Genomic DNA, 13426 nt, shown 5'->3' on the forward strand with positions numbered 1-13426 from the left:
ATCCAGAACAGATGCCCGAGCCACCTCAGCTGGCTCCTCTCGACGTGGAGGAGCAGCGGCTCTACTCCGAGCTCCCCCCGTGTGGCCGAGCTCCTCACCTTATCTCTAAGGGAGCGCCCAGCCACACAGCGGAGGAAACTCATTTCGACCGCTTGTATCCGCGATCTTGTTCTTTCGGTCACTACCCAAAGCTCATGACCATAGGTGAGGGTAGAACGTAGACCGACCGGTAAATAGAGAGCTTTGCCTTTCGGCTCAGCTCCCTCTTCACCACAACGGTCCGATGCAGCGACTGCATCACTGCAGCCGCTGCACCGATCCGCCTGTCGATCTCACGCTCCATCCTTCCCTCACTCGTTAACAAGACCCCGAGATACTTGAACTCCTCCACTTGGGGCAAGGACACCCCACCCACCTGGAGAGGGCAAGCCACCTTTTTCCGGTCGAGAACCATGGCCTCGGATTTGGAGGTGCTGATTCTCATCCCAGCCGCTTCACACTCGGCTGCAAACCGTCCCAGTGCATGTTGCAGGTCCGGGTTTGATGGAGCCATCAGGACAACATCGTCTGCAAACAGCAGAGATGAGATCCTGTGGTCCCCAAACCGGACACCCTCCGACCCCTGACTGCGCCTAGAAATTCTGTCCATAAAAATTATGAACAGAACCGGTGACAAAGGGCAGCCCTGGCGGAGTCCAACATGCACTGGGAACAGGTCTGACTTACAGCCGGCAATGCGAACACAGCTCCTGCTCCGGTCATACAGGGACCGGACAGCCCTGAGCAAAGGGCCCCGGACCCCGTACTCCCGGAGCACCCCCCAAAGGACACCCCGAGGGACACGATCGAAAGCCTTCTCCAGATCCACAAAGCACATGTGGACTGGTTGGGCAAACTCCCATGAACCCTCGAGCACCCGATGGAGGGTATAGAGCTGGTCCAGTGTTCCACGACCGGGACGAAAACCACTCTGCTCCTCCTGAATCCGAGGTTCGACTATCGGTCGGATTCTCCTCTCCAGTACCTTGGAATAGACCTTACCCGGGAGGCTGAGGAGTGTGATCCCTCTGTAGTTGGAACACACCCTCCGGTCCTTCTTCTTGAACAGAGGGACCACCACCCCGGTCTGCCAGTCCAGCCCCCGAACGCCACGCGATGTTGCAGAGACGTGTCAACCAAGACAGTCCTACAACATCCAGATACTTTAGGTACTCAGGGCGGATCTCATCCGGATCTCATCCGGAGCCCTGCCACCGAGGAGTTTGCGAACAACCTCAGTGACTTCAGCTTGGGTGATGGATGAGCCAGCCTCCGAGTCCCCGGTCTCTACTTCCTCTTCGGAAGACGTGACTGAGGGATTAAGGAGATCCTCAAAGTATTCCTTCCACCGTCCGACGACATCCCCAGTCGAGGTCAGCAGGCCTCCACCCGCACCGTAAACGGTGTTGGTGAGACACTGCTTCCCCCTCCTGAGGCGCCGGACGGTTTGCCAGAATTTCTTTGGTGCCGACCGATAGTCCTCCTCCATGGCCTCCCCGAACTCCTTTTTGCCTCTGCGACAGCACGAGCCGCGGCTCGCTTGGCCTGCCGATACCCGTCGATGACCTCCGGAGACCTACAAGCCAGAGTGGCCTGATAGGCCTCCTTCTTCAGTCTGACGGCATCCCTTACTTCCGGTGTCCACCACCGGGTTCGGGGGTTGCCGCCACGACCTTGCGACCACAGCTCCAAGCAGCCGCATCAACAATGGAGGCGGAGAACATGGTCCACTCGGACTCAATGTCCCCAACCTCCCCCGGGACATGGGAGAAGCACTCCCGGAGGTGCGAGTTGAATACCCTACTGACAGAGGGCTCCACTAGACGTTCCCAACAGACCCTCACAATGCGCTTGGGTCTGCCAAGTCTGTCCGGCTTCCTCCTCCGCAAGCGGATCCAACTCACCACCAGGTGGTGATCGGTTGACAACTCTGCCCCTCTCTTCACCCGAGTGTCCAAGACACGCGGCCGGAGGTCTGATGACACAACAACAAAGTCGATCATTGACCTCCGGCCTAGGGTGTCCTGGTGCCATGTGCACTGATGGACACCCTTGTGCTTGAACATGGTGTTCGTTATGGACAATCCGTGGCTAGCACAGAAGTCCAATAACTGAACACCGCTCGGGTTCGGATCGGGGAAGCCGTTCTTCCCGATCACCCCTCTCCAGGTGTCACTGTCATTGTCCACGTGGGCGTTGAAGTCCCCCAGTAGAACAACGGAGTCCCCGGTCGGTGCACTGTCCAGTACCCCTCCCAAGGACTCCAAGAAGGCCGGGTACTCTGCACTGCTGTTCGGCCCGTAGGCCGCCACAACAGTGAGAGACCTGTCCCCCACCCGAGGAGATGGGTTCCAGAGCCCAAACTGTGCGTGGAGGTGAGGCCGACTATATCTAGTCGGTATCGCTCAACCTCCCGCACAAGCTCAGGCTCTTTCCCCCCCAGCGAGGTGACATTCCATGTCCCCAGAGTTAGTCTCTGCGTCTGGAGATCTGGTCGCCGAGGCCCCTGCCGTCGACTGCCGCCCAGATCTCTCTGCACCGGCCCCTAATGGATCCTCCTGTGGGTGGTGGGCCCACGGGAGGGCGGCCCCACGTTGCTCTTTCGGGCTGTGCCCGGCCGGGCCCCGTGGGGTAAGACCCGGCCACCAGGCGCTCGCCATGGAGCACCCATCCCAGGCCTGGCTCCAGGATGGGGCCCCGGTGACGCCGATCCGGGCGACGTAAACTGCCTTGTTTGTGTTGTCATCATAGGGGCTTCTGAATCGATCTTTATCTGACCCGTCACCTAGGACCTGTTTGCCTTGGGAGACCCTACCAGGGGCATGAAGCCCCCGACAACATAGCTCCCGGGATCATTCGGGCACTCAAACCCCTCCACCACGTTAAGGTGTCAGTTCAAGGAGAGTAAAAAATTTTAAATTTAAATTTAAATCAAATGATGTTTCCTGAATCCCTGAGGTACAAATAACTGCCTTGTCCTGTTCTTAGTAAAGGCCTCCGACCTGAGGGAAGCAGCTCTGACTCACTGAAAAGTGGAGGTTTGGGTCTGTTCATAGTTTCTGAGCTTTGTCTTTAGCCGAGATCAATAACTGCCTTGTCCTGTTCAGACTTATGTCCTGTGTTTTGCTGGAAGGTTTGACCTATTTTACTGTTTGAGTTCTTTTGAGCTTCAGTTGTTCCTGCACCAGCTCAGAACACAGAGAGTCAAAACACTCAAAAATCACAGTAGAAAACTTTCAACATTGTTTTGTCCCCCATAAAGAGACGGTGGTTTTTATATGTATTTTATTTTGTTATTGAACATGACACAGCGTGAGAAAAAAATAGACAATAATGGCACAAGACATCAAAGTTCATTTTCCGAAGATCATTTTCTTTTCATTTTACACTTAATATGGGTCCTTGATTGTTGTTTCATTTTGTGTCATCTCTATTTTTGTGCCTTTTCCCCATGCAGTACTTTGAGTACTTTGACATGGTGTTATAAAATACCAGGATATATTTTTCTAACAGAATTCTACATCTGGTAGCATAAAATTACCTTTTTTTTTCAGAAAAAGCATGTATGAAAGGATGACCCTTTTTGATGATGCGGGCTGTGTATCCCATATGTCCCACTTTAGCTTGTGATCTAGAAGGACCACATCCAAATACTTGCTCAGAAACAGTGTGGATTACTCTCTTTAACACGGTTGAACAGTCTGACTCACATCTGACATCACTTGTCATCTCCTTTGTCTTTGCTGTATTTCAAAGGAGATTCTTCATCACCCCAGAAGATGAATGCATTTAAAAACAGTTCCTGTAGCAGATTCATCATAGCTGTGTCATCAGCAAACGTATCAGCATCCCATACTTTTTCAAATCTATTGAATTACTGCTCAACTTCTGCATTCTTCTGTATTGGACACTGCAGCCAATGGGGCCCCTTTCTGCATGGGGACCTCTCATATGAATGCCCTCAGAGGCCCCTGTCTTTGTCTATGCTAATGTATTCCCATACTTACTGCACACAGAATGGATGGAACTCACAGAGTGCACAGAAGCAGTACTATTGTGTGATTGTGTACATAAGTGTGTTCTAGGAGCTCATAAACTGCTTCATATCTGCATTAAGTTGTTTATTTTTTGAGCAAAGAAACAAACATATTAAAGCTGAACTACCGTAAGTAACATTTTCACCTTATTGAACGTCCTTGTAAGTCCCTGTGAATATGTATTTTTTGGGTGTTTCAAACGTCCGTTGTTGTCTCCTGCTGTCTGGGCGGAAAAAGAGCTTTGCAACAATTGCAGACATCGACCCAAACACAACTCTCCAGAGAAACCCTGGTTCTTTTTTATGTGAAATGTGTTTGTATGTAATTATACTGTCTTATTATGATAAAGAAAGTAAGAAAACATGTGAGAGGGGAAAAAAAAGCTTTTGTGTCTATTTTCTGACAAGGGAGCTGCAGGGGAGATACTTAGCCAGTATTTTATATAAACTGATTTCCATGGTTGCGCGTGCCTGAAGTAAATGCTCTCAGGGGCCCCTATTTCCAAACCTGAATGGAGGAATTCATCATATCTCAAAGGGATCTTCAGAAACATGTAAAAAAAAAAATATTTTCTTGTGCATATAGTGCTTGTATCTATCCTTGACTCTAGGATCCTATCAGCAAGTAGTAACAGCCTCAGAAGGATTCTGAACCGGGCAGCAGTGAGGGTTTTTAGACTTCCATTGTGTCCTGATAGTCACTGGCTGCATAGATGTCTATATTCTAACAGACCTTATCACCAGACGAGCCAGAGCGCCAGCTGAGTTTTATCCGGGGTTTTTTTATCCGTCTGTATGGGTTCACCTGGGTAGATTCACCATTTCTGTGTGGGCAGGGCCGGCCCAGCCTATAAGCGAACTAAGCAGCCGCGTAGGGCCCCGAGGCGTTAATATGGCCCCCAATCTGGCAACCCGTCTTATGCGAAGTGCAAGCGCAGCGTGCTCCACTAGTGTAGTAGCGCTGCTGGCGCTGCAGCGCACACAGCGGGAACATATAACACACAAACCGCATTTATTTGTAATGACAATCTGGCAACCAAGACACCAAACCTGCGCTGATTGGTCAACGTCATTGTGCGCGAGGAGCTCGAGAACAAAACATAAACACAACAGAACGTGGTCCCTGCGTGGTCCTCATGTCCAGAGGAATATATCTCCCGGTGCTGAAAAACGAAAGAAGAAACTTCTTGACGATGTAAAGAAACTGCAAACTCAACAACACTTTCCAGGTATTGAACTTCTCTTACAAAGAGACGGTTAATGCTGCTGTTTGAAACAACACGATTCTGTCACGTTAGTTCGCTCAGGCTGGAGGAGACGAGAGCTCTGCCCCGCGCACAATATGTCTGAATGAAAGATAATAAGTTTAACATTTACACCAGCCCCGTAGTGTTGGCTGCAGGTGAGGCCGGTGAGGGGCGTCTGTGCCCCGGGTCACTAAGAGGCGGAGATCCGGTCCGGACGAGCGCCCTCTCGTCCAGAACCTCTGACGTGAGACTTTGGAGTGAACAGTGTGCGGCCCCTGTCCCGGGCCCCTGTCCCGGGCCCCTGTCCCGGGCCCCTGTCCCGGGCCCCTGTGCAGCCTCAGTTAGAGATGAGCGGGTTTGAGTTTGCGTCCCTCTCTCTCACATCACCATGTGTGAGATCAATCGTGACTCGTGATGTCTGTTTTACTTCTTAACGTGGAATGAGAGGAACGTAAAGGTTTATGCACGTCAGGTCCATCAGCCAATCACATCGCAGCATTGTTTCATGCAGGAGTCCAGTGTGTGATGTTCTGATCAGAACAAACATTTATATTGTAATTCACTTTTAATAGAGCAATAAAACATTTCAATGTATTTAAAAAGCATCATTAGACTATTTGTTATAAATTATAATAAATTGTTAGTGAAAAATAACCAGACATATTAAAATTACATCTGTTTTAGAATAATACTATATATTTTTATATAAAAGTGGCAAAGTTGCAGAAATGCAGTCGCTTCACTATAGCTAGGTTTGGACCTTCACTTCTAGTTCTGTTCATTCTCTGGGAATAACATGTTTGCACTGTGTAGTTTTATGCCATTTGTTTAATTTAATATAACTTGTTTTGTCACTTTGGCAAGAAGGAACAGTTGGGAGCTGTAAAAGATAAATTATTAAGGATAACTATTACTTTTACATTTTCAGTTAAAATGAATCAATTTGACCATAATTATTTTCATAGCCAATATTGTATTGAGTAATTAAGTACACTATTGTATTAATAACTGGCTTTAATCATTTTCTCCTGGCACAGTTTCATCACATCATCATTTTATAGCATTACAACCTCAACATTTTACTCTTACTTTAGTGGCTGGACCACATTAAAGTGCAGCAGAAGACCCAAAAAAGGTCTGAAAATCTCTGGGGAAGTGCCCCCAGACCCCCCTGTTCATTAGTTTAAACTGCTAATGTGCTAATGTGGCTGTCGACCCTTAACGCCCACAAATACACCCAAAAACATATCTGGGACGTGTGTTATTTGTACAGGGAGTAGAGGTGATGTCAGCGGAATACCAAGTTGCATTGTGGGATTTAAGTTATCAATATTTGAGCTTGTGAGGTGTTGAGAATAAACTAACTGGCAAACGGATGCCCTGGAGTTTTGGTGCGCTTTGTTTGCGTTGAAGAAAGTTCCCATATGTGAATTGTTTACTGACAATGGCAATAAAACTGATTCTGATGACGTGGTGAGGGGCCCCCAAAAATGTTTTCGCTTAGGGCCCCCTGAAGGCTTGGGCCGGCCCTGTGTGTGGGAGAAGATATATAATGAGCTTGGACACCTATTTCTTGAAAATGTCCTGAGAAACCAAGCAAGCAAGAATAATTTCAACGTGTTAATGGCAATGGCATCTGAAAAACAAATATTGGAGTTCTGGGAATGGTGCGGGTGTGAACGGCTGCACCATTCCCAGAACAGCTTCTCTGCCAACATTTGCTTTAAAAATCTCAAATTCATCCCAATAACCCAAAAATGAGGAGCAAAATGCTGTGAGAGATGAGTAAACAGAGGGAAAAAAAAGGAAGGTAATGCTTCAGGAGCTGAATAATTGAAGCTGACTCTCTCAAGCTAATAAGTCTCACCTGGCTAACGCCATAGAGAGAAGAACCCTGACGGATGGGACATTTATAACCGCCGCTGGCCCTCATGTTACGTGAATTGTGACATGACATCATTGAGGGCTGAGGTGAGGGCTGAGAGTGGTACCTGCTTTGACAAAATAGAGGTCGGTGTGGCGATCCTGAAGCCGAAGAAGACGGCTGAGGCGGAACAACGTATTTCAGACAATACAGATGAGTTGCAGAAGGGCCGAGCGGGCAGAGAATAAGGCTATAAAGAACAATATTTTGGAGTTTCTCAGAAACAATCTAAAGACTCATGGGAATCCCGGCGGGTGAGGAGGGGGACAAAACTGAAGGCTTTTTCAAGACCATGATCTTGGAATTGTATCCGGGACCAGAGACAACAAAATAGTCGCGGTCATTGCCATTACTACGGAGCAAGCACTCCGCCTTGGCCAGTTAAAGGTTAAAGGAGACCTCCAGTACAAGGGTAAGAAAGTGTTTCTTACTCAAGACGTACCATGTGAAATCTGTCAGCGATGAGCAAATTTCATGTAAGGAATTCAACAGAACACAACAACGACAGGTTGAAAAATGCTATATTTTATGCAGATGTGTATGTATTTTTATTTACAAAGTATAGTTTGTATATGGTCTGTTATGTTGAGTCAATATTGCTATTATTCTATTACCAAATATGTATGTGTTTGTTTCTTTATTGATTTATTGTCCTTTTATCATTTTGTTTAATGACTGTGAGAATTAAACAAGCTGTGTCAAGATTAACACGTCTCCTCTGTCTTTCCACAGCCACACCTTACTTTTAGGCTACACAGTCTAACACCTAGCTGTGTGTCACTTACTACTGCCCAGCTTCCCTATAATAGCCTTTCCAGCAGTTCTCTTGGTGACTTTTGAAGGTGGGTTAAGTGTTTTGCCCCAGGAAACAACAGCGGTATTCACCTGAGGAAGCTGCAAACACATCGCCAACCCGTGGGTCAGTGGATCAGTTGGCTTTACTAAGGATCTTTATGTCCTTATGTCCTTTATAACATTCAGATCAGAAGACGAACTCTCTGCCACTGAGCTACTGCTGCTTGGTTTGTATTGCCAGAACAATTATTGGTTGTCACAGTGATGATATTGTCACCAAACTGAAGATGGTAATTTCATACATACATGCTTTATACATTTGATTTATTGGTTTGGCACATAGTTGGAGGCATCTTTTTGGCTACATGTTTTGTGTCTAGTTACATGGACTCACCTGTTAAATGTGGAAGATTGGGTTTGCGGGAATAACAATAAATTGAATACGAGACTGAAGTAGAATACTGTAATTGTAACCAAACAAGACCAAATACAATAGTCATTTGAATCTGTCTACAAAAACGTTTCCCTAAACATGGTGAAAACAAGAAGTGACAAGTTCATTTGACAGTGATAAAAAGCTCAAAAAAAACAACAATTTACTCCTCCGCTCTTAACAACTTTTAACTGGGCCGACTCAATTGTGCCTCATTTCTATCCTGAATGTGGACTATCGATATATATAGAGAGAGAGAGAGAGAGAGAGAGAGAGAGAGAGAGAGAGAGAGAGAGAGATACACTTCCATTATGTCCAAAAGAATGGAACAAAACTCCCAAATCTAATTCCTAATGATCAGATAACATACGAGGATCGTTACACATAATGAATTATGTACAAAAACAGCAAAACAAAGCTGTAACCTTCAGTTTGGACTCTGTTAGCTGGCCATATTTATTTAAAGTGCTGAACAAATTTCAAATAGATGACTTAATTATAAAAAACATTTGGGCTCTTTACGCGTGTCCAATATCAAGAATTAAAATCAATGGCCACCTGACAGACCCACTCACTCTGGAAATATGGGTGAGGCAGGAATGTGCTTGGTCCCTCCTTCTCTTTCTTTATACTTATAACCATTGGCCCAGCGTATTAGACAATCAGAAACAATTCATGATGTTACAATTGATGATCTGGAACATGAAATTGCATGCTATGCAGATGATATTCTATTATATTTGACCAAACCAGATATTTCCTTACTTATGTTATTCAAACATTGGATTCTACAATTGAATCTACAAAACAAAATGTTCTCATTCTGGTGACTCACAACCTATCCATTTAAATGGCAAGCAGAATCTCTCAGATATATAGCTGTAGTTTCTGAACAATTTTGGGGAAACATTTTACCCCTCTGTTCTCCACTGTAATGAAAGATCTTTAAAAAATGTAATCTTAAGTCTAAATCAAAGGATTGAAACTACAAAAAATATTGTTTTGCCTAGATTTCTCTGTCTATTTCAAACACTTCCAATCTCTTTACAATCCAATCTCGTTTGATGAGTGAAATAAAATAATTTCTAGATTATACACATTCTGTAAGTGAGCATGCATTATGTACAAGCCATGTAATTATTGAAGAGCATTGTTGGAAAAGGAAGCCGTTTTTGACTTTAAATGTGTTTTCTGGTGCTGGGATGGGTTAAAATAAGTTTTTCTTTGTCCCACTCCATTTCAAGTTTCATTGTTTTATTTTAACTGTTTTAAGTAAATCTTGGGCTTAACTTGTACAGAGTGAATCCCTTTTGTACCATGTTTTGACAGACACACACTGCTACTGTAGCAAGCTGCAGATATTCAGTTACCGAAACATGTTTTTATTGTTGAAAAATTAAACCCTACATATATGACCATGCATGAGCCTAAATATTTTGAAGAATTAAAAGTAAGTTTGGAGCAGTGGGTGGAGCGAGCCTAATAATGCCTTCTGTCAGTATTTGTCAAACATGTGAATCAAAATATAACTTTGAGTAAGTAGTAGTGCTAATGCTTCTTGATATCAAGAGCAATTCACAAATGCAATGTCAGTTCCACTCAGGGGCCATAATGACACTCATATGTCAAAGACATTAAGTACCCTGATTTAACTGTTGCTTTGCCTTTTGCAAAAATCAATTCACAGCAGTTAACATGGGAATTCTCACTGCATGTAGTACTTAATCGTTTTTAATTATTAATCACTATAGTAACTGTGCTAATTTTACATCACTCTGAAACCCATGGATAGTAAGAGTCCACTACCTGAGTAGATATATACAATTAAACAATATATTTTCATTGGATTGTTATTTCTAAATTGAACAAAGATCCCTTTTTTGATGTGGGGCCCCATACTCGTCCCTAACCCGCTTTCCCGTCATTACGGCCCTGCGTGGAATTGATTTGACTGTGACCAAGCTGTGAGATGTAAATAAGCCTGGCACAGGTGGAGTCGGCTCACAGATGGAGTCGCAGCAGCTCTCCTCGGCCCGGTGCACGACTCGCGGATGTCTTCGTATACTGTATCTGTTTAGAATACGGGCCAAAATGCTTATAATTCTTACACTGTATCTTGTTTTGATCCGTGCATGGATTTGTTTTTCCCTGGACTTGTGGGTTAGCGAAGTCGTTCTATAAATAGCACTGATTTATTTAGATAGAAAGAGAGAGACGGATTGAGAGATGGAGAGAAAGGGAATGAGGGATGGGAGGGGGAGAAGGAAAAAGACAAAGAGAAAAGACTGATGGAGAGGAGGAGAAAGTAGGGAAGAGAAAGAGCAAAAGAAACAAAGGGAGAGAGAGTGAGAAAGGGAGGAGAAAGAGCCAAAAACAAAAGAAAGAATGAGAGTGAGGAAGGAGAAGAAAGAGCAAAAAGAAAAAGGGAGAGCGAATGGGAAGAAAGAGAAAAAGAGCAAGGGAGAGAGAAGAAACAACAAAAGAGAGAAAGCGAGTGCAAGGGAGGGAGAAGAAGGAGCAAAAGAGAGAAAGGGAGAGTGAGGAAGAAGAGGAATACACAAAAGAGCGAAAAGAATAGCCAGGGAGGGAGACGAAAGAGCAAAACTAGAGAAAAGAAAAGCGAGGGAGGGAGTAGAAAGAACAAAAAGGGAGAAAGGGAGAGGGAGGGAGAAGAAAGGGCAAAAGAGAGAACGGCAGAGAGAGGGGGAAGAAAGTGAAAAAGACAGAAAAAGAGAGCTTGGGAGGGAGAGAGGGGAGAAAGAGAGAGGTGGCGAAAGAGAGCGGGAGGAGGAGATAGAGCAATGGAGAAAGGAGGGAGGTTTCCATAGCAACAGGCACATTGGGATCGGCTTGTGAAGAGAGGATGAAGGCATGATAATGTTGCTCTGCTCCTCGCTTGCTCTTTGTGTCTGTCAGCTGTATCGCTCTATCGGCACGGCAACAGTTTATCTCGGGAGTGTCACTGAGGCCACGGCGACAAGATGCTTCAGCGCGCCAAACCTCATTCAGTGATAGATAAACATGTCGAAAATGGCATGAACTTGTGAAGCCACAATCTGTCACTGTCCGGCTGGCACCTCGCTCTCATCAATCTTAGTTTTCACTTTTATTAATAATAGATAGTCAATGCTCAGTTCTGGAAAGTAGGGCTAGAACCTGTAATAAATATTTATCATAGTTTTACATCAGTCAAGTGGCAGATTGTGAAGATTTAAAATAATGATAATAATAAAACTTGAAAATTGCAGGAAGTAATGCTGAGTTCTAAAACAGTATCCCTCTGCTTTTGTCATCACTAAGCGACATTCCATCGACAATGTAGAAACAGTTGAAGGGGCATCATAAAAGTTTGGCTTTTCATTCCAGGGTTAAGCTTAGTGTTCAAATGTTTTCGCATTTCCTGGCAAACGTTTATTTTTGACAATATATTACTTCACAATAGGGTTAGGATTAATGTTAAAATCAGGGCTTTTGAACATGGAACACTAGTCTCGCCCTGCATTGAAATGCAGAACATTCAGGGCGTCCTACAGTTTACACACAAGCGATACAATTTTCTGACAGTTTAAACAATTATTTTGCAAAATGCATGTTTTTCAAAAAATATTTTTCAAATCCTAACTTTTTTTTTAAATTATGTTGAGTTTGGCCCTTGTTTATACCGGTAGTTGCAAGGTAAGAGTTATGGAAATACATCTGCATAGTATGTCACATCTGCTGCTCATGTCAAAGCAGGAAGTACAATTATAAACTTCACTAAAATTATCAATAGGAAAACATGTTAAAAATCTAAATCTTAAATATAATCATTATGTTTTAGTGTAATGTGTAGTGTAACCTGTCATATGTACTTTACCTGCTGTTATCCGTTCATTTTTATTCTGTCAGTCCATGAGTGGGGCTCGGTGGCTGAGTGGATAGAACATATGCCATGTGCAGCATTCAATTCCAGCTCAGACAATTTGTTGAATGTTTTTCCCTCTCTCATCCCCAATAAAACCTAAATAAAACCTAAGCCAAAAATCCTTCAACTGGACCAGTTATTGGACAAGGCCATGGTCGATTGGCCAGACATTCCCTGAGGCCCCCTGCTGGCGAGGCCCTATAGCAGCGGCCAATGAGTATTGGACATAAAGCTCTTTGTTAAATTCCTATTTGCTGAAGCCGTCCATGTATTTTCTGGTCGGCTGGTCGTGCTCACTGAAGTGCTGGAGGTAGGGGCTCTATAATGACCTGAGCAAACACAACAGAGATTACGGTACACTAGAGAGGCACCATTGTTCACTTCTACTGAGAACTTCAGAGCAGTAGCGGTTAGCATTAGCGATCTATGGCCAACAGAATGGGCTAAACTGCTCCTTCAGACGATGGCGCTGCAGAACTTGCATGCACATCGGATACATCTTATACAGATAATACATTTGTATGTCTTGTTTTAAGCCTTGTTTATTTGTCATTATCTTGTTCATCCATTTTATTTGTCCCCATGTGATTACAAAGCAAATAACTACTTATATTTATTTAGGTTGTGGAACTTGAAAATATGAACGAAGCCTTTTTTGAAATAAATTGGGTAATTCACAATTGCACTCTATTATCTCTATTATTACTTTTGAATTATGTAGAAAATATACTCTAATTTAAATATGTTGTAAACAATTGAAAATGCATTTATAAAGCACTAGTAATTTTTTCATAAGCGCTTAGAAAATGATGGTTCATAAATGTTAATGGGTGTGATAATTAATAAACCAAAAAATGCAAAAAAATAATTTTGGATTTTGATTATCACACAAATCTATGAAAAAATAAGAAAGTCAAAGTCATGTGTCATCTTATTTTTTGTTTTTGTAAATCCCATTTTATAACTTTTAATAGGCTTGTTAATGCTAATGTTTTAATACAATGCTAAAGTCAAACCGCTTAGCTGAATGCAGTGAAATAGGATAGGA

This window comes from Eucyclogobius newberryi, unplaced genomic scaffold (genome assembly GCF_026437365.1).
Source record: "Eucyclogobius newberryi isolate DKJ021-1_F unplaced genomic scaffold, fEucNew1.0.hap1 SCAF_1, whole genome shotgun sequence".
Taxonomy (NCBI): domain Eukaryota; kingdom Metazoa; phylum Chordata; class Actinopteri; order Gobiiformes; family Gobiidae; genus Eucyclogobius; species Eucyclogobius newberryi.